Source organism: Passer montanus, unplaced genomic scaffold (assembly GCF_014805655.1).
Source record: "Passer montanus isolate IOZ18808 unplaced genomic scaffold, ASM1480565v1 scaffold44, whole genome shotgun sequence".
Taxonomy (NCBI): domain Eukaryota; kingdom Metazoa; phylum Chordata; class Aves; order Passeriformes; family Passeridae; genus Passer; species Passer montanus.
The window spans coordinates 4,743,836-4,765,035 of record NW_024369262.1 but is presented as its reverse complement, the minus strand read 5'-3'; the positions used below and the strand labels follow the sequence as shown (position 1 = coordinate 4,765,035).

Sequence of the window (21,200 nt, the reverse complement as noted above, 5' to 3'; positions counted from 1 at the left end):
GTGCTCTTTGGGAAATAAAGCCTCCTGGAAAACAGAGAGGAGGCAGATTAAAAAAGAATTGAGGAAAAAATGCTGTTGAAAATGTGCTTTGTTTTGTAGATAGGTTCTTATAGAGTTCTCATCTCTGCAACTTCCAGAAGTGCATTAAGCTGCATAATTAGCATCTGTCACATGAAGCTTTTTCCTTCCCTCTTCCTCTCCCTAGAGGGAACCTGCATAAAGAAATTTTAATATAAATTTTAGTATCTACTCTGCACAGTGCAATCATATTAGGGAAGCTACAGGCAAGCCAGTTTGTGCTCAGTCTAAGGCTTATCTTTGTGTAATAGAAACTTTACCAGGTTTTCTAAAAAAAATGTTGCTGATCCAATTTAAAAATTAACCAGTCTCTTGGAAAGACAACAGGGGTGGGGGAGAGATGGTTCCCATTGCATCAGATTTAAACCAGTGGGATTGTCAGGAACTGGGCAGTTAAAACCAGTTCTGGAATTAAATCCCTACAATCTTACATGGAAATATCCAGCCAAAAGGAGGAAGGGATGGGTGATTTCCTCTTCTAGTCAAAAGCATTTATTTTGAAAGGAATAGTTCTATTTTTTAAACATCTAAACAAAGTAGGATTCATGTTGCTTTTTCCTTCACATCAAGAGACACTCTAGTGCTGAATATAAAAGTCAATGGATTACAGCATCTCCTGGTGAATCTCTGCAGGCAAAAGAAGATGCTGCCTTTTAGAAATAAAGATTCAATAGAAATAAATGCAGCTTAACAATAGCAACATGACAAACAACTCTATTATTCAGCCTCTGATTTCCATTCAGACTGTCTCCTAATTTTTTGAAGTATTTATTTTCTACTTAATTATTCCAAGAAAATTGAGATTATAGGATTGAACATACTGCCAACAACCTGAGGTATGGAGTGCAGAGTGAGTGCTTAAACTTCAGCTGCAGAGGTGGTAATTATTGTAATTGGTGCATGTGAAGCAAATATATCAAGTAGTGTAGAGTTCAAACTCGTGCCAGTCAGTCTCCAGTTGGCACCAACATTTCTGTCAGGAGGATACAGAGGTCTCAGCAGGACTTATTACTGGCAACTGTTCAACAGTTCTCTTCTCCAAATGGTTTCAAGGGGATTTGGGTGGGAAGAAAGATAATTTTTAACAAATTAAACTACCTAAAAATGGCGAGCTGCCCAGAGCCACCTAGTCTGCCTTAGTCACTACTACCAAACCATTTTAAAAAAGAAGATTAAAAATATCACTGCTGGCAAAATTGCCTACCTGGCTTTAACAACTTAATCAGATCCCTGCAAAATTACCCAAACATGTGCAGCACACCATCCTACAAGTGTGTGTAAAATATGTCCAGAGTAAAAGGTAGAGCAGAATATTCACTCAGTGTGTGTTTCTCAGAAAACAACCTTGAGTTACCAGAATCCAAATATCCCAATAAGGACATATCCTATAGTTAAAAAAAAAAAAATTACAATCACTTTTTAATTGAAATTTAGAAAGATTAGGAGGAATGGTTATTTCCCATTAGTATTTCTCTCACAGCACTGGGAAGGTGTAAAGCAGAGTTCAGCTTTGCACTGTGAGCTCTCACAGGAGCCTCTGCCCTGTGCCAGATTGATGTCCAGCTGCTTTGTTTAGACCTTGCTAAAATGCCTTTTTCAAATGGTGGATTTGTCATTTCTAGCAGAGGTCTCCAAGAGAAGATTTGAGTTTAATGCACAGCAATAAAAAGAGGAATATGAGAATTCTTGCTCTCTTTAGTGTCAGCTTTGGTTAAGACGTATGAATGCACATGAATAGTCTTGTCAGAATCTCTGGGGCTACTGACATTCAAGATCTAACATATTATTACTTCTGACCAGAACATTAGCTGCTGAGCAGGAAGGAGAAGGGGAAGAGAAGAAAGGGATGAAGACAGGACCACTCCCTAATCAGACAGAAATTGTTATGGATTTCTGTGGCTGGAAACCTCTGAGCAGAACTTTTCTGCTGTGAAAATACAATGCTCACATTTTCTGATTGTACAGCCTCTTTAAAATCTCAGCAGGAAAAACAAAACCCAGCATATTTTAATGCTTGATCTTGCTCATTTTACTCGTGGAAGGGATCCTAATTAACCTATAAATAATGACTGCACAACCAAGTATTACATCCTTGTAAAGGACATGTGCTAAGGAAGGCTTGAGCATTTTAAGCTGCTGACTCTATTTTTTACCATTCCTTTGAATCACTATTTTCAGACACAGATAAACTAATTAATTTAGTTAAAATAAGGTAATTTTCATTCCAATCTCAGTATATATCAAATCTGGATACCACTACAATGGAAAGATTTGTTCACCAGATGCAAAAATCTTCCAATGTCCTCCTGGCTGAATGAAAACATATTTCAGATACTTTGAGTTGTTATTGTTCATAATTCATTTCTAAATAAATTGAAAATATTCAGATATTGGTTTAACCAGTATATTTGTGCTCTGAAATTGGAGCTGAAGGACTACAACCTAAGGGAATACCCTGCCCTTTGTGACTGAAACCACCTTTAGAATCCATTCAGGAGCTCCAGCTCCTCAGACAAAGGCCTGGATTTGTTTGGAGCAATAAATGATAGAGACCTTTACATATTTGAAGTGCAACAGATGGTCCTCCAAGGAGAACATAATGACTGGCAGACAGCACTTCGTTAGAGTGGCTTGGAATGTCTTCAGCAATTACACAGGCAGTGTTTTGGGGGGAAGCCCTGCCATCTCTGTGATTCTTCCCATGGAAATTGCTGTGATTTCCTTGTTTAGATGTTAAAAAATGGTATCTTCTAAAATCCAGGCAGGGAACTGGAAAAGGAACCACCTTTGGCCCTCCCAAGGCTGCTCAAGATGAGGCTCCACCTGAGAAGAGAGATGTGAGTAGAAAAAAAATTAAATCAGCATGAACAAGAAAGAACTTTGGGCACATAACTGTAAAACTGTTAATCCATAGCCAAGTATTCCATGGAAGTGTCATTCAGGAAAAAAGCCAAGGTTTAGCACAAGGCCCAGCAGACTTTTAGAAATTGGAAGTCTATAGGTACAACAGGCAGAATATCAAGGGGAAAACACCCAAAAGATATAAATTACTGTATAAGAAGCTTTTTTTTGTGAAATTGGTGATTTTTGAGGAGTCCTCCACATGAAACACTATGGCTGCATTTCTTCAGGGCAGGGGAAAGGGAGTTTTTTGAGGCTGTCCATTCTTTCCATTTTCAAAGACAAGCTGTTTCACAAGCCAGCAATTAATAACTACCATTTCAAAGCAATAAAATACTGATTTTCTACTGTAGATGTAGCTTAGAACAATTTAACTTCCATCTCTCCCATCCCTGTAATTCCAGCATTAATTTGTTCTGTTCTAAAACCTTCCCCACCAAATCCACTTGGAGTAAAATTTGATGTAGCAACACAACCACAACAAAAAACGTGTCCTTTCCCAATGTAACTTAAATGTTGATGGAATCATAACTGCATTACTCCCTCTCCAATTAGCAGGGAATTCTTTATGTTTGCTTACGAAGCGTGAACCGTTCGCTTGTCACTACAAAGACCTTCTGTGGAGGACTTAAAAATACAGCCCCAGCAATTAAAATGACAACAACAGAGGTGGATTGGTCACGTCATGACACAAAATATCCAGCTGTTTCTTTCCAGCAGAAGGACATGAAATATGATGAGCAAATTTTGACAGGCTACGTAACGCTGCTGGATATTCTGGGGGAAATGTGGATTTCCAAGAAAGGAGGAGACTAATGTGAAACTATGTCTAAGCTCACAGATTGATTTTTTCCACATGATCAGGATTGTCATTCATGCTTTTTATCTGTACAAATTTCCCTTTCTTCTTTGCTGGAACTAGGGATAGTCTATTATGTGAGAAATTCTCTAAAATTTGAAGAGGGGTATCCTCAAAAATAAAGTAAAAAATGATCTGATAGGGTTAGATCTTGAAAATCAGATTTTGGACTTACTTAATTTGGTTGTGTTAAAAACATTCTAAGAGTTTATTAAGACCATAAGTCTCATTATACCAAACAGAACATCTTTTATAATCACATCTGTCTGCTGCTGGTTCCTGCCTGTTCTGCTTCCCAGTCAGATGGGAAGTTATTTGTAATACATGTGGGGAATTTAAAAAATAATTTAGAATATATATTTAAATAATAAGAAGGGCTGAAAATGAAATGTTTCAGGTTAGCTTTTCCTAGTTAGGATTATAGGGGATAGATACAGAGATATAAATATAGACATATTTATCCTGAAGTGATAAGGTAGCTTTGATTTCTAATACAGCAAGATAAAATAACTGACACACACAGAACTAGCCACTCAAGGGGGGAAAAATACCCAAACACTGTCTATAGAATCCACCTACAGATATGTCCTTGGAGAAAAACTGATGAGAAAATTATCAGGCAGATTTTTCCTTGCTGTTTCCTTCCTGGAAGTTTTTGCCTCTCATAACAGCACAGCCATGGCAAGTGATATGTATCAGAATTCATCCATGCAGTTTATTTTGCACATCAAATTGATTATCCATGACTTCTTAGGCAAACACAGGAATGCAGAAAACATGTCAGCTGTTATAGACAGAATATATGGGCACTGCTCTCCTTACTTTACATTTAGAAAGAGCAGCAGATAATGAGCTCAACTATTACCTTGAGAATAAATTTCATTTCCAAGTTCAGGAGTATCTCTGGATTCTCATCTGTTTTGTGAACCAGAACTTACAGGTAGCTCATAACATTTGTCTTCTGAGCTGTGTTTGTCTCCAGAGTAATTGTCATAGGTGGGCAAAGGCTTTGATGTCCTCATCTTCATGCCTTCAACCACAATGACCTTACAGACTCAAAGCAATCACTGCAAAATACAGAAGACAAGGAAAAAAATTAAGAAATAAAAGCCCTGTCTTTTTCCTTCCTTAAATTCCCAGAATTCTTCTTCAGATTCTTGCCTGTAGCAAAAAAAAAAAAAATCAGACTAAAATATTAGCCTTCTGTATGTTTCATCTGATGTAATTGCTTGGCAACAAACATCTCTTGCTCTGCAAGTATTCTGCAGTGAATTTATTCACATCAGGAAAAACACATCAGAAAGGTGTCTAGTTTGAAAGTTTCCAAATCAGACACCAGGCACAAAAAAGCAGAGTGACAGAACAAGCAAGACACAACCTGGAACCATTCTGGGGACACACAGAGCACCTTTTCATCAACAGCCACAAGAAATAGAAGACAAACAAAACTTTTGAGATCAGCAGGTTTTGACAAACCAGTAATTAATCCTGAGCTGTAATAATAATAATGTGTGTTTGAGCAATATGGCATAAATCTAATTATTCTTTGCAGATGTTTGCTATTCATGACAGTGGAAACTGTTCCATTCTACACTGTGGTCACACAGTGGTATCAGAACCATTTTTATTAAGACATCAAGCACAAGATGTTCAATCTCAGAAGGTGAATTCTTAGATATTGGGCTGATAAAGCCATTTGAGATTCTGTAAAATATATATCATATAATAATTACATTTCATTATGTGGTTTACAAAAATCTATTCACTAAACTACAGAAGCTTGTCAGGCATTCTTTATTCCCAAAGAATAACATTCATCCATGAAAACAGTCTGATTTAAATAACTGTGAGTGCTGGCAGATGAAAATTACTGGATAAAGCAAATAGTGCCTTATTGAAAAATCAAAGCTACAAGTTTGAGTCACTCTTACTACTGAGATACTCACACCTGACCAGGCTTTAGGTACTGCAAATGCCATCTGTTTTCAGACACATTGGCCTTGCTGTTGGCAGAATTCATGCAGGATTTTGCAGTGAAATCAAAACAAGTCCAAATCTGGAAGACTTGAATACTTGGCCCCTGAATGAGTGTAAAATGCAAGTAAAACATGAAGCTGCACTCACAATACAGGAGTGGAGATGGAGTTGCAGCTGGAAGTTCAATCAAACCCCTTTGTATGAAGTGAGTGACCATTATTCAGTTTTGTATTTGGTATCAGACTTCAGAACCTGTGGAGCAGAAAACCAAGGAGAAGGCAAAACTTGTGCTGGAAAGATCTGAAAGATTCAGGGAGAAAACTGGTGGGAAGTGCCCTCACTCTCCTGCAGACACTGCACAGCCCCAGCAATTGCAGTGAACAAATAAAAGGCAGGAGAACACAGCACATGGATCCTAAACCCACAAACTGCTGGAAGTACAAGAGAGAATAACCCCCCTCCTGTCAGGTAGAGCAGAGCCTGTGTCAACAAGAATCACACACTCCCACTGTTGCTCAACAGATGTACTTGAACCAGAGATAAGGCACTTCAGAACTCAGGGAAGTTATGTGCAAAAGGTGTTGCCTCCTGTGCCTCTTTCCATGCAGGGAAAGGATTCAGGCACCTAATTCTGCAGTAAGGGAGGAAAAATGAGCACAAGAATTCTCGTCAATACAAATTATCCAGAGTAGGAGATGGGAGACAACCTTATAAAGCAAAAGCTCAGAGAGAGTCAATACATTTATAAATCAGAATACAGCAAGTACACTTACCACTGCAGAAAACTGTGAGTAAATCTCTCCTGAAGAAGGCTTTAAGCCCATTTCCCATTTCAAACCTATGTCACCAGTGAAGTCCTATAAATGAATATTCTCTTGCAGATAAAGTGCTTGTCTTCACCTTTTGGCAGCTGCAGTAAAAACAAAACATATCCTGCAAGGAGGTTTTACTCCTGAGAGTAATCTCCTCAAAGAGTGAGGAGAAAGCATGAGCTAAAATCACTTGCACAATCATGTTTCATAACTGTTCCTAGTCTGGTGGTATTGGTACAAAAAATGCACAAACTTTTCTCCCTCTTCTACTAAGAGGGAAAAAAAATCTGCTTATCTTTGGATACACAGAGACTTTGGAGGAGCTCCAAACAATGGAGCACTGTGTGCCCCACTCATCACACAGACACTGAAGAAAGAGTGTGGCAAAGAATGCACAAAGTATGTAATTACTGTTTCACAAGATAATTCCATTATTAATACATCCCCAAAGATAGCAGGCACAGCGCTGCAGTTTAATTAGATGGTAACTGGAGGGGGTTTGAATTTATGAGGTAATAAATATATTTTGGACTAATAAACTCCAAGGCTGAAGTGTTTATTAATCTAGAATATAAAGATTACATAGCTGATAGGAGACAACCTCAGGTTGTGCTGAGATGCCTGTTGTTTATACACTTCAAAATTAATATTTTCCTCTTTTGGGAGCAAGATCAGAAAACCAAGATTGCTGTGGATGGTGCTGAAAAATACTAGAAACTGCCCAACAATTCTGTGTTCTCAAAGGTAAAGGCTATTTAAGTCTCAGCAGATGGTGTGGTTTTAAGGTTTCACCTTTTAATCAATTTATCACCTCCTAAACTATTCAGTACTGCAAATAAACTCCTTCTGACACTGTCAGTGCCTCATTCTGGTGGTAAAACCCACAGACTCCCTTGTAGGATAACCAGAGCCTTTACAAGACTATCAGATCTCTCCTCTGTTCCCCCCAGATACTCAATTCCATCTTCATTCTCCTGCTTTTGGATTCACTTGCAAGACCACATGAACAATTTTGGTTGAATTTTTTTCTCTCCTGAACGTGGTTGTAGAAACTTTTTGCCTAGTGCAGCACATTAAGGATTTGGAAACCAACTGTTGTGAGGATTTATATCCCAAACAGCTGTGCCAGGAAGTCAGAGGAATCAAATGGTCTCATCTATTAACTTGTCCTCAGGTAGTTACAACTAGAGCTTTATAAATTACCACACACTTCAGTCCATTTAAACCACATTTCTCTGTTCTTTTGGAAGTGCCAATGCCTCACTCAGGCAAGACAGAAGACCAGGTTTGGTCCAGGAAAAAAATGGGCATGATTGAAGTCAAAGACCAGTCCTGCTTAAGCCAAAGCTAAATTTAGGGCTGAGGGAATGGCAGAGAAAGAAAAAGGAAGAAACACAAGGAGGAGCAACTTGTGGGATCTTGCAGGTGAATCAAGGCTGACGAGTGCAAAGGAACTGTTCCCACACCTGGGGAGTGATGGATGCTGGGCAAAAGCAGAGGAATGAATCCTGGGTGTGCCAAAGGAACTGTGGGGCAGGAAAAGAGGAGAGAGGCAAGACACACCACAGCTTGGATTTATGGGTGAGGAAAAACCCTGCTTCTCTGAGCCAGCCTGTGGTGGGTGCCAGCATGAAGAAGGTATCATTACCAAGAGCTGTAAAGATTTAAAGATATTTAAGAAAATGTTTATTAAGGAGATTAGGTGATCCAAATAGAATTGGCTGTGTGTTCAGACAGATTCCAGGGTGTTCCACAGGTTCAGGGCAAAGGCCCCAACACTAATTCTTGAGAAGAACCTATGGAAGATGACAAAGAACCATTTCCAAAGCTCCTGCCTCTTCATTCCCAGGCTTATATCCTCTCACCAACTGAAGCAAGTCACAGAACCAGCTTTCCAATATTACATCTCCAGGCAGTGTGTTATTCATACAGCTTATGGAGATGTCTTTACCCTCTGGAAAAACAAAGTTTAAGAAAAATGGCTCCATCTTTGGGGAACAGTTTAAGTCTCAGGATAACTACATTAGGAAATCTAACTCTATTACTTTCTATCTTACATTTTATTACAAGATTGGTAATAGGAAATTACCAAATAAAATTGGTATTTTACTTGGTAATTTTTTTCCATGGGCCTCGTCTAATATGAAAGATGGTGATCATCAAATTTATTCAAGTTTTCCTGTCAACAACATCATTAACCAAATCCCTCAATTTCAAAGTAAATAAAAGCATCTGGGCTTCTCGCACAGCAAGACTGACTTGCATATTTAAGCCTCATATATAGATGAATCTGCACTGGACCAAATTTGCATATTAATGAAGGACTAATTGCTCTTTGCAGTCAATTTTATGCAGATGAATTTACTCCTCTCAGTACAATTTTCATAATGTTCGGAAAGAACCAAAAAAATGTAAAACTTTGTAAAAGTACACAAATGTTAGACAATCAAGGAAGAAATATCCTAATGGCTTCCAACAGCTTTACATTAAATTGTATATAATTCATCTTTTATACTGTTGCTTTATTTTAACAGCCTCCCACAAAGAACAGAACAATCCATGGAATAACTTCAGCCTATTCCCCCTCCTCGGTCTCAAATTTTAACAGCTTGTAATAACCCATTATATGATCCAGTTTCCAGCTGGAAGGATGGAGCCTGAATTTTTAGGAGAAGTTAAATTTGCTAAACAGGAATTTATTTGCTCCCAGACATCCTCATGCCACAGGACAGTTAGGACAGAGTTTGTCCCACATATTTTTAAGGTGGTTTCTATCCAGTTTTGCACTATTAAGGAAAAAAGGCCCAAATTCTTGTGGAGTCTCCCCTGAGGTAAAGTGCAAAATGCCAAAAGAAGGACAGGAAAATTCATGGGAAAGAAAAACATCAAAAAATGCTGAGGAGAAAAGGATAATATTGGGGGGAAAGGGGAAAAGATGGAAATAGGAGAGGAAGGGAAGTGGAAATGGAAATGGAAGGAGAGAAAAATTATGCTTCAATGTGTTTATTAAGGTCTGGCTGAAAAGAAAAGAAGGATTTAGGAGAAAGTTCAAGGCAAAGTAAACAAATAAAAGAAAAAATGCAGCCACAAATGTAGCCACAAAAAAAGAAAAAGAACAGGAAAGATAATGAAATAAGAAATAAGTGAGAATCAGAGAGCACACGATACATAAAGAAACAAATAAAAGAAAATACAAACCCCAGTTTTTCCTCATTCTGCCAGAACAGAAGGACAGAGTTAGTGGGAATGCATCAGGAATCTGAATTTGCATGTATAGCCTTCCTCCTGCCAAAGAAAAAAGCCTTATTTTAACTGTGAAGACTGATAACCATAATATTTATATGTATCATAAAATCACTTACAGAAGACCATTTTAATCAGAAAAGGAATCCATAAAAGAAAGTTACATCTTTAAATGACTTGGAGGCCTTTTGTAGAAGGAACATGGGAACACAGTTCACCTTCCCCACATCTGCCATATCTCTGATTGCACTTTTTGTCCTTCCCTACAGCTTTTGCTGTTTTTACATCTCCTTTTTGAGGCAGAGTATTCACACATGATGGTTTATAGTGGTACCAAGAAATCTTTTGTGGTTTTTCTCTATTTCTCCTCTAATTTCCTACTATGCTTCTTCCTGGACCACGCTGAGCTTACAGATCTCCCAAGATCCCACAATTTGGCTCCAGAGAAGCAACAGTTCATAAAAAATGTTTAATTATCAAAATGAAATAATCCTCAGAATGAACATTTTTGACTGAGCTGTTGAGTTCTTCCAAAGAAGAATCAGAAAATCAGCCAGGAGGTCACTTTGGCATCTCTCCTTCTGGTCCTTCCCACCTTGATGACTGAAGAATTTTTCTGGGATAAAATCACTCCTCCATGAGCAATAAAGGCAATGGTTTTATGGATGTAAGATCCCATTGCATGGAGAAAAAGGGGGAAAAATGCTCTAGGGCAGAGGAGTTGGCAGAAAATATCAAACCAAGGGGAAGGACAGGGCAAATGACACGAGGTTTTCACTAGCACTCAAAAAAAGAACAGACCACAGAACAAAGACAAACAGAGTTACAAAATAATAACAGTAATAATTGGAAAAGAATGACAAATACTCCACCAGGAAAATATTGGAATGCTACTGCTGAAGAATTCTCAGTGAGGAAGCAGGACTCAGTTCAGCTGGGCAGCCTGGAGGTTTGGCTTTCAAAAGTTATTTGACAACAAATTACAGCTCTTTGTGAATACTTGGAATTCTGGCTTATTAATTCAAACTGTTTCCCTGTTTTGCTCATAAAGGAGAAGGAAGGGAAATGCTTCTCCTTTATAATTTCTGTACATTTGGAAACCTGCTCAGGGCACTGCCCCTCTTTCCCCAAAAATGTCTGGTTCAAGGGAGTAATGCTGTGTGAATGTAAACAAAGATAATTATTCAAACAAGAACAAGATGTTCCACCCAAAATGATTTGTTTTCCAGTGGCTGAGATGCCTACTTCTGATCACCAACAAAGGTTAACCTGACCAGACTTAATTAACCACTTAATACAATAATAAAGATGCACAAATAATGGGGGAGGGAGCTCATAGAGGCAACAGTGAATCCAAATAAATCCCTCCAGAAGCACAAAGTCTGGGCTGTTATCACCTGATTACACTGAGGTAAGAATTCCCAAGCTTTTAGATCCACTAGGCACAGTTTTGCACTTGTCTATGTGGAACTTGATTAGTAGATGGTTTTAATTATTATTAAACAAACAGAAAAAAAAAAAAAAAGGCAAAAAACCACATCCCTAAAATTCAATGATAAAGTGAACCCAGTGATATTTCTTAGTAGTGTGCTTCAAATTCATAGATGAAGCCAAGTGGTTTGTACAGATTATTTGAGGAGTACAGGAAACTAAATCACTATTTTCAGTGAAAAAATAGTCTTATTCTGGAATATTCCCTAGTAATGAAACAAAAGCCTTCTATTACAACAATAAAGTAATTTACAAGTATTAAATACCATAAACTGGAAATACTGCAAAAATTTTACATTTCAAAGAATGTTAGGAAATATTCTTGGCCCTGGATCTCTGGATAATGTGTGCAGCACTTGCTGGTTGAGGCAGGCTGTACTCAGAGTTACCAAATATTGAGTATTAAAGAGGAGGACTGGGCATCAGCCCTTCTATTTCTCTCAGTAAAGTTTAAACATCCCTTCAAATAAACAATTCAGTGCAAACCAACAGATCTGCTATTGATTCATTCTGTTCATAAAAAGTAACAACATCGTGGTAAATTCAATCTAGTCAATGAGAAGTTTATGAGCCTAAATATATCAAAAGGGCAATGAAAGCTAATATCTAGTGATTAAATAACAATCTGTGAGGAAAAGACACCCAACTTTCAATTCCAGGGCAGTGGAATCATCTCCTGATGAAAAATAAGGATTTGAATTGTTTCAGAGGACACTGCAGCCATTTGCCCTTTTTAACAGCCTGGAAGTTCACAAGGCAAGATTAACTTATAATTTAACTGAAGTGGATCTGAAATAAAGTTTTTTGATTAAAATCTCCATTTCTGTGCCTCCTGGCAGTGCCAATATTGCTGGAACAGGACATCAGCTGCAAAGCCAGCGACTCTGGAATGCACTGCCATAAACTGTAAATCAGCTTTGTCCTACTTTAATATTGGTTTAACAATAAAAAAAAGAACTTGGATGTTTAATATTTAAGTAGTACAATTATCCCTTTAGAACTGAGTCCAGAAGGACCCTTCATGGGTACACAGTGTGAAACAACAATGAAGGGAATGTGGGTTTGCTCCACAAGGAGGCTTTGATTTGTAGGACCCAGCTGAAAGGTGAATTTGGGTGTGCTGAGGAGATGCCACGGGGACTCTGAGCAGTGGAAATCTCTCCCACAGTGCCATGGACAAAACTGAACAACAGAGCTCCAACACTAGCAGAGCAGGGAGCTGTGAACAGCATTCCTGACAGGGATGGTGCCTTGGTTGGAAGCCCAGACACAAGAGTGGCTTTCTCCAGCATTGTTTTGGAAGCCAAGGTTAGAGCAAGGAAAGCCTCCCATCCCATTTTCCTCTCCTTCCTGTCTTTTGTCACTTCAGGGTGAGTGAACACAGAAAAATGTCAAGTTTTGGGAGGAACATTTTAGTAATGAGCTAAGTATTGTCCCTGAACAGCGAAGCAGGAATGTTCAGATGCCAATTTTTGTGTTTTGGGGGAAGGTCAGAGAGGAAGTCCTGCACCTGCTCTGCACTTCAGGGTGATGCTGAGTGCAAGTGCCCATTTCTGCCAACCTTGAGGACTCTGCTGTGCCCAGCCAGGCCATGGCCAGTTTGCCAAGCCAGAGCAGGAGCTGTGGATGACATGGATGACATGGCTGGAGCACACATGTGCAGCACTTGTGAGGAACAAAAGCACAGTGTTATTTAGTACCTCACACAGATGGGTAAGTCCACTCTGGAGATCTCTGCAGACTTGTGAAATCAGGATGACGTGTCTGGAATTCTTCCTCTCCTCTCCAGTGCTGAAGGAACTCAGGCAAATGTAAGTTGGCAGCTCCTTTAAAGACTCCAATTTACCCATTTTACATAATAACTTTCAGCTGCATTAAACACAAACACACACAAAAAAAAACCAAACAGGTAGCACCAACAGTGAAATCTAAATTTGGATTACTCACAGAGAAAACACACAAAGTCTGAGTGATTTTGCAATTAAATCAGAAGCAAACTGAACTAATTTTTACACTAAGCTGGATTGTCCATGGGACACATCAGTCTGCACCCAGAGGGAAGTTGTAGAAGCAAAGTTCTGCATTTCCTGAGGCAGCTGAGGAATGGCAAGTACATCCACACACCTCTAGACCTACTGGTTCCTCCCAAATCCAGAAAAATCCAGTCTCCTGGGGCATTATAAACCCCTTCTCAGAACAGCCCTGCCAAAAGCAAAGTGCAGATTTCTGTATTAAAGGATTCTCTCATTCCCTGGCTGCTGCTGAGTGTTTGCCCCAGCCCTGAGTGTGTGGCTGTCCCACTCCTTGGATATTCATTCATTTGTTGCTGGGCACATGAAAACCTGAAATCATAACTCTCAGATTAGATTCATTTGGTATTTCAATTTCCAATCTATATTTTAATTAACTCTTTTACTTCAGCATTGCATTTCATCATGATGAATTACTTGGAGGAATGCACAATACACAAGCTCTATGGAGTAACTGAATGTAAAAATATTTACTTAGAAACTTTCATTTATTTTTCTTCAAACTGTTAAAATAGAATGTACAGACATAGTAACAGAAATATGAGGTGACAGAAGAGAATGGGCCAGATCCTTGTGAATCCACTCCATTTTACCAGGCACATAAAACTGAACTGGCCTCAGCTTAATGTAACTGATATATCTCAAAAATGAATGTTAGATATGAAATGGCAAAAAGGCTGGTGAGCCAAATTTATCTTACTGGTTTTCAGTTTATTTTCTATTATTCCCTTTCTATATTTTCAAAATATTCCTTAATGCTCTTTCCTTTCAGAAAGAAATGTAAGTCTATCAAAATAATATTTACAAGCTCAGCTGCAACATCCTCCATGGTAATTCAGTCTGGCTGTTTGTTGCTCTTTGTGAGGAATAGTTCTGCTTGAGCTCTCCACAGAGAAGAAAACAACTCTGTTTTCCTGATATACTTCAGATTCAAATTATTGAAGTGCAGGATGGAGAAATGAATTAGATAAAGGCATGGGAAATGTGTAATTCATACCTGTGATGAGCTCGCTGGTAACTGATAAAGCTGTGAGTGTTAAAAGAACTTTAATGAGAAATGATATTGACCTAAGTGCCAGTGTTATCAGCACTACTGCATTTAATATAAATGAAATTTAAAAATATTTAACTTGCACTTCAGCAGTGTCCACTGACAAATATTTTACTTTAATATCTACCTCTGATGTCCATTAAAATACCTTTAGAAGAGAATATCAAAAGCAATTTCCATCTTAATTTCCTACAGTCCTATAACTTTTTATGCTCTTATAATTAAAAACAATTCCAACTTCTTTCCTCTGTCTAACTAATTCAAAGACACACATTTTTTGCTACCTCCTCTCTAAATTGACAGCAGTGTTTCTGTGCAGCCTTTCAGAAAGGTTCCAGCTGCAAACAGCAGTGTCCAGAGCAGAGAGGCTGTTCCTGGTTATTGCTGGAAGAAACCTCAAACTATAAAGTAACTCTCATGATTAGGATGAACCATCAATAATCATCTACTTTTAAGTGCAGCATCCTATAAATCCTCCTAATTAGTAAACTAGATGTCTTCTTTTTAGCAAACAATCCCCAGCCTCCCTCCTTCTTTATTTCCCTGAATTCAATTATGTTTGCACCTGCTGGCCCAGCCACCCAAATGACAAATTCTGGATGGAAGGGAGAAGCTGGGCCATAAACAATAACTTCATTATAGTTCAATTTAAAGGATTTGCCTGCACCTACTTTCTCTGCTTTATGAAGAATGTTGATGCTGTTTCCCCCTCTGTGGCTCTGCTCTCCTGTCAGGAGATGCAGCAGCACCAGCAAGAATTTCACACTGCTCCAAATCCACCCTTCACTGCTGGCTCCATTGGAATCCAAGCTGGGATTCTCCTGGAGGGGAAGGACCACCAGGATAAAGAGGAAAGGAGTGATTTCCAAGTCTGGGCTGAAAAACTGGTAAAAGTCAAAAAAATTTAGTTGGTTGCTAAAAAGGACTCTTTGCAAAATAAAGGTTAGGAAGTATTTCTTTAGAATACAAAAGTAACAGAACTACTTTTGCCATGAAAAGCCATGGAGGAGGAGGAGGTATTCCTGATGGTATTTACCTACCACAGGACTTTAAAATCCGTCTAGTCCCTAAATTAAATCAGTTACTTTCCCAAAAATCTTCCTGAATGAAATTTAGTCTCTGGATGAAAAATCCTGAAAATTTGGGAATGGAATCTAAGCCATTCTCTACCTTGAAGGATTAGACACGACAGAGATGGATCCCAAACTGTGGATGTTGAAACTCAACAACCTCCAAACCATCACAGAAACCACATTTCCTCCCATCACCTGAAACACAACATACCTTCAAAATATGTCCTGAAGCTGTTACACCTTACATGTTAAGCCAATATTGGCAGAATTATCAATTTACCATATTTGTCTCCCAATGAACAGTAATTTGGATGAGTGTGTATAATTGGACTGTGTACAAATGAAAACAGTAACCAAAGGGGAGGCAAACAGGCAGCTAAAGCCCTGAGAGAGGAGCTTTGGAGAGAGGAACTGCACAGCATTTTTATGTAACACGTGGGGAAACTGTGCAGCATGGGAGTTTTGAATGTTAATTCTGCAGCTGTACTAAATCCAGTGTGTCAGACTCTGTCTGCAAGCAAGCCAGATTTAAGGAAGCACATTTTTACTGCAGCACTGGAGGCTGAAAAATGGTTAACTTGGTTAAGTTCACCTGGAGGAAGTTTACATAGGGGGCTAAGATGAATTCCAGTACTCCTTCAGCACTGTTTCAGAAGTAGTTCTTACTTAAATTAAATAGTTAAGTACTTTTCTAAGTATTCTTTCATTAATGAAGAAAAGCATGGCATGAGCTAGAACTCTTCAATTAAGATAATCATTATCATAAGCAGATGTTTTGTTTGACAGTTTGAAGGATATGGGTGTGCTGTGATTTAGTTCAGAGACTTTAGTTCAACTGAAGACTTCCATTAAGCGACCTCACCCTCATCTCTAATTGTATCAATCACAAAATCACCATTCTAAGGGGCAGAACTGGAGATGTTTGGGGTCTTTTTTTGTGACAGAAATGTAAACAAGCTGCTGAGGACTGGGGTTAAGCCCAGCGGGCAGGAGCAGGGTACAGGGCAGAGATAACACAAATGGCTTAACAAGCACCCCGTTATCTCCTGGGAGCAGACACAGGAGCTGGGCCTGGCCCTCACCCACGGCTGCAGACAAAGGCTGGAGCAGGCTGAAAGCCATGGATCAACTTCCAACACACCTCAACCACTGGAAATAGCACACAGCCAGCTCTGATGGAAATATAAATGCACAGGGGAAGTTCTTCCGTGGAAATGAACTTGTTTGTTTACAAACGTGGTCTTGTCAACTTCCAGGATCTCAAATTCACCTCTGCATTTCCTCCTAAACCATACAAGCTTGGCCACTGTGCTTTGCCTTAACTGAAAAAAATGTTTAAGTTAGTGATTGTTTTCCAAAACAAAAATAATTTTCACATTCAGTTTCACTTTACCTTCTAAATTACCATCTGTGTCTTAAGTTTTACTGCCTAATTTTACAGACACAAGCAATTGCTTTTAAATTTGGTAAGACATTTAGTCCATTTCAAGCAAAAAAAAATCGTTTTGATACTTGTAAAGTGTTATAGGCATAATCTGGATAATCTTATTACATGACAAACATGGTCTGATTCTTGGATAACACTTCCTAATAAACTAACACACCTCTGTTAAAACAAAATCTTTTGTTAGAAAAGAAGTAGAAAAGCCCCCCATATCCTTAAGAGAATTTAAAATATTGTCACCAAGCTAAAAACAGCAAGTAAATATTAACTCTGTGAAGTGCAAAACAAGTTTTATTGACCCATGAGGTAAATATTGACTGAAATGAAGCAAATATTTATGTGCTGATGTTAAGGGGACGAATCCCCTTCACCACAGCAAACAAGATTTTGCCTACTACATTTCTGGGTTTGTATTTATTCCAAAAGGTCTGAAAGGAGATATTTCCTTTTCCAGACATCTGCTTTTTAAAAACAAAACTGTCTTTCCTCAGTGACTAAATTGGATGTGCACCCAGAGGGCTGGAATATTGTACAACACACCGGTTTGACAAATTGCTTTCAAACAGAAAACTCACTTAACTAAAACCTGACCAGACAACAACATCCAGGACCCCTCTTTGATCCCTAAAAAGGTAAACAGAAAGTCAAATTCCATTTTATGAGTTATGTTAGAAGATTACTTTGGGTTTGGAACATAAAAATGTATTGCTGTATATCACACACATGGTGGGATTGCCAGGGCTGTCCTGTGCAGGGCCAGGAGTGGCACTTGGATGATCCCAGTGGGTCCCTTCCAACTCAGGATGTTCTTTGATTTAACAAGGAAAATACAGAATAACTAAGGATATAACTACTAGCAGCTACTACAAATGGAATATAAATTAACAAACTCATCTATCTCTCCCTGGTAAACCCATTCCTGCTCACACATGAGAATTCACTGTTCAATTGATGATTCACACGGGGATTCACACGTTCAGATGAGCAAATGAGATGGGAAAAACCCTATTTTTGAGAAACTTCAAAGGTCCTATTGAAAACCCTGGCACCTTTAAGGACACCCATTAGAGAATACCAACGTCATGATCATTACATCTTCTGACCTAAATACCTCCGTAATGGTTTAACAGCAGCAATTAACACACACCTCCCGAAATTCCTCAACGGCTGAATAATTTTTGAGTCACTGGATTTAACAGATCCTCCAGTGTCACTGCAAGAAAAGCTCGGTTCAGGAAACAGCTTCTCCACTTGGTCCTGATGACCACGGGAGTCACTCCTTCCTGCAGATAAAGACAGAGGCTGAGCACCCTCCTGTGCAGGGAGCAAAAACTACAGCTGCCCTTTGTGGCTCCGCTGGCTGATTCTCATTCAAGGCTTTATCTTTGCCTAAAAAAAAACAAAACAAGACTCCGGGATCTAATTCAGCAGCTTTGGAACAATTACACGACAGCAGTGCAGTGGAATTACTCTCAGTTTAGAATGACTTCACAGGAATGAACAGGCTGCTGTACACAGAGGGCTTGTAAGATTTCTGGAAACCTCAGGGAACGGGGTGATGTCATTGCAACACAAAAATATCTGCTTCGAATTCCTCACGAGTCTCCTTGACAAAGCTTACAGGATCAGAGCTCAGCAGTGAAACTCAGCCATCACCTCAGGGGTGTTTCCAGAACTGGCCTCTGTTCTTCACTGCCTCAGATGCAGGAGCTGTTTCCTTGTGCTCGAAATACAAACTGAAGTCAGGGTTTGCAGAGCTGCAGGAGACAGTTTTTAAGAAGATGGAGCACTCAAAGCTCAGGAAACATTCGAATTTTAAAGGTTATTTGAGCCTCTTGGCAGGACTTTCGAATCCTTCAAACAGTTTAAACTAAACCCTCTTAATTTTGCAGAAGTCTTCCATACTCAAGCAGCATTTTGGGTAAAATGAAGACAAACCAATAAAGGCTTTGAATATTCAGGACATTCTGCTATTCTACAGACTCTTACCAAAAAGCCCAATTTTTTATCATATCATTAACTAAAATTGCTTTCCCTGTATCTGAGATCAGCTCCTTTAAATTCCACCACAGATGATGCTGCACACCCCATTTTAAAGAACCAGTTCTTTCTGATGAAAAAAAAAGGTGAAACAAAAGGTGAAGATTGTAATCCCTTAACCTGCTCAGGTTTCTGCAGAGCTCCTTTAGGACACAAAATATATTCTTCTAGTATTTCTGCCCATAAAACAGAAATTTTAGCAATTTCCAGGAGAGTATAACTGTTGCTGCAGAGGTAAATACTGAGCTGCCAGGGCATCCCCGACAGGGTTCCACAAGCACCAGAGTTTGTTCCAATGTTTTCATGCACTGGACAACCCCAGGAGGAGCAGGCACACACTGATGGAAAGTGCTGATTGCACCAATTAAGGAGGTACCACCTATTCCTGGGAGGATGAGAAAGTCTGGGACACTTCTGAGTGTATAAACACCTGAAAATGTGCCTGGGCACTCAATGAAATTTATTGGCACCCTAGGAGTAGAATCCAAACACAGATTGGTAAATTTATCACAAGGTATTCCATGACCTAATGTGTCCAATGCCCATGGGAAAAGACTTCCAGTTTTCTGTGAATAATCTCCCAAATCTCTCTTGTGTCAGGAGTTACTAAATCCAGAGGTCATTAATGGCACTAGGAAAACATACCTGTTAAATAACAACATCTCTGAAGAGTTACACACCTTCTAATGAGCTGTGAATTGGAGATAAATCAGCAAGTGACCTGCATGAGCAAACACCACTGATTAATAAGCTGCCGTGAATTAATTTCATATTTTCAGTGCATGTGGCAGTGAGAAATAGTTTGAGAACAACGTGGATTTAAAGCTACATTTGTACTTTAATGCATTTTATAATTACAAAAAAGAAACAGCTGAACAAATCTTTTATATTTATACCCTTCCAAGCGATGTACAGAAGGCATGCATAATTTCCAATCATAAAACACTATTTAAAAATAAAAGATTTATAATTGCTTTCCCTGATTTGAGAAGCAAATTAAGACTTTTTTCACATTGTCCTTCATAATCCAAACACGATGCAAGTGACTGACTGAGCAAAGAGTGGGAGAATGAACAATATGGCACAGCAGAAGCCAAACACAACAGGTTTGTGTTATCCTTGGAAGGATGGGGACGTGGCCATAAAATTTTTTGAGTGCTTTCTGCCAGGCATCTGAAATCTGCATTGGTGCTGCTACTGAGCAGTATTGGGATAATTAGACAGAAAAATTACACAAATGAGAAAGGTCTTCTGAGTTCAGAGGGCCTACAGGAACATACCCCCTACTGTGGGTATGTTTAATACTTAAGTATATCTGTAATAACCAGCCCAGGTTTCTTCCAATCCATCAGCCACAGCCTGAGCAAAAAGCTAAGGATATGTGACCTGAACTTTCCAGTCGGGAAATTCTAGGCACAGTTTCCAAAAACATCATAAAAGTAGACCAAATTGCCTCCTCAAAACCTACCTCCAAGAGACACAGAGATGCAGCCAGTGTTTTCAGCTACTTCCCTGAAAAATAAAAAAAGCTTTGTTGTTAGATGGTGTCACTGAACACCAGGCCACCTAACTCTTCCAAACACTTAGCTTTCCACTTCATAACATCTACATCTTAGGGCACATCCTTTCCCTCTCCAGGGGTTACTGACCCCACAGCATTGCTGTATTCAAACTTTGGAATTAAACCAGCATTTCTGTTCTAACTCAAAACAACACAGCACCGATTTTTCAAAGCTGCTTAGATATTAGTCCCACTTTCCGTGTGAGCTGCATACCTAAACACTTTTTCTAGAAAAATATCTGAGCCAGGGAAAACAGATGCCATTTCTGGACGCAAACTAATTTATTCAAGAGCATATTTCAAAAAGAAAACCTGTATCTTTTTCATTCCAAGCCTCTCCCAAGAGCTACAGCAGCATTAACTAGGGCAGCGCTTTCCTCAGGTTTCCTGGGAGGCAAAGCCAATTTCCAGACAGCAGGACTCCCTTAATCGCCACCGACAAGTAATGACACCGCAGCACACATATACTTTTACATCCATCCCTTCATTTCCTTCCTTATTATTGCCCTCCCAGGTTAATTTTAATTGAGGCTTTCAATAAAAAGCAACAGGACCCTCCCCCCTGGTTTTGGCGGGGCTGAGGGGAGGCGCGCCCTCCTCACGACGGGGCGAAGGCCGCGACGTTGCCAGAGCAACGCCC

The 21,200-nt window shown here is 39.2% G+C and overlaps 1 long non-coding RNA gene across 2 annotated transcripts; it reads right to left on the bottom strand.

The window, feature by feature from the left end:
- Positions 1 to 289: 289 nt before the first annotated feature.
- LOC120507613 lies at positions 290 to 21,199 on the bottom strand. 2 transcript variants are annotated; one of them, XR_005628807.1, is made up of 8 exons: positions 20,873 to 21,199; positions 20,468 to 20,511; positions 19,645 to 19,720; positions 13,062 to 13,230; positions 9,826 to 9,912; positions 6,589 to 6,725; positions 4,704 to 4,905; positions 290 to 2,901 (listed from the first exon to the last, which is right to left on the bottom strand). It is a non-coding gene; the product is annotated as an uncharacterized LOC120507613 (long non-coding RNA). The 2 variants fall into 2 exon arrangements; XR_005628808.1 differs by lacking the exons at positions 19,645 to 19,720; positions 20,468 to 20,511; positions 20,873 to 21,199 and adding an exon at positions 15,114 to 15,259.
- Position 21,200: the final 1 nt, after the last annotated feature.